The sequence below is a fragment of the Microtus ochrogaster genome, unplaced genomic scaffold, assembly GCF_000317375.1.
Source record: "Microtus ochrogaster isolate Prairie Vole_2 unplaced genomic scaffold, MicOch1.0 UNK38, whole genome shotgun sequence".
NCBI classification, from domain to species: domain Eukaryota; kingdom Metazoa; phylum Chordata; class Mammalia; order Rodentia; family Cricetidae; genus Microtus; species Microtus ochrogaster.
Genome location: NW_004949136.1, coordinates 2,217,434 through 2,218,830, shown reverse-complemented (window position 1 = coordinate 2,218,830; position 1,397 = coordinate 2,217,434).

Sequence of the window (1,397 nt, the reverse complement as noted above, 5' to 3'; positions counted from 1 at the left end):
CTTACCAGCCTAGATCCCATCTCAGTTGAGCTCGGTCCTTGGCAGGCCGTGCAGCTGGCAGACATGCCCAATCCACACCTGCCAGGGAGCTGTCTCCTCTTGCTCCCTGGGGCTCTTGTTCCATCCTAAAATCAATAATGCAGCAGGACAGTGTGCTCACTCCCTTCTTCCTGCCATCTACCCACCTGCTGCTTCAGGCTCTCCTTAGGTGTGGAGCCATCCCTATGGCCAGGAGGTGGGCCAAACCAAGAGCTGTATGACCTAATGTGGAAAAGGTTACGGGGTCTTTGTTCCAGAGTTTGTGGGGGCTGTTCATTTGGGGCTTACAGGCTCCCCTGGCAGACAGCCCAGCTACAGACAGGGCTGTGTTCATAGAGAAAAAGCCATGGTCCTCCATGACTGGTTTTCTCAGTGGGGGCCCCGTCTTCCCACTGAGAGTTGGGGTCTAGGCCCTAAAGAGGAGACTTGGCTCAGAAATTGTGCCTGGAGCCTTGGGTTTCTGGCTACCTGGCCACAGGAGCTGGGCTAGAAAGAGGAGACCTTCTCAGATATGCCTTCCATGGAACTCCTCGGCTCCCCCCCCCCACATTGTCTCACCATCATCAAAGCATAACATGCTTCATCATATCCCATCTCACTGCCTGCATGCCTGCTGCCCATGTGTACCACGTCTGACCACCTCACTGCTTGCATCCTGTGTGTACCACGTCTGACCATCTCACTGCCTGCATCCTGTGTGTACCACGTCTGACCACCTCACTGCCTGCATGCCTGCATCCCGTGTGTACCACGTCTGACCATCTCACTGCCTGCATGCCTGCTGCCCACGTGTACCACGTCTGACCTTCTCACTGCCTGCATCCTCTGCATACCACGTCTGACCATCTCACTGCCTGAATCCTGTGTGTACCACGTCTGACCATCTCACTGCCTGCATCCTGTGTGTACCACGTCTGACCATCTCACTGCCTGTATCCTGTGTGTACCACGTCTGACCATCTCACTGCCTGCTGCCCATGTGTACCACGTCTGACCTTCTCATTGCCTGCATGCCTGCAGTCCATCTGTACCATGTCTGACCATCTCACTGCCTGCATCCTCTGTGTACCACGTCTGACCACCTCACTGCCTGCATGCCTGCTGCCCATGTGTACCACGTCTGGCCCTCTCACTGCCTGCATGCCTGCTGCCCATGTGTACCACGTCTGACCTTCTCACTGCCTGCATGCCTGCAGTCCGTCTGTACCATGTCTGACCATCTCACTGCCTGCATCCTCTGCATACCACGTCTGACCATCTCACTGCCTGCATCCTCTGTGTACCACGTCTGACCTTCTCACTGCCTGCATGCCTGCATCCCGTGTGTACCACGTCTGACCACCTCACTGCCTGCATCC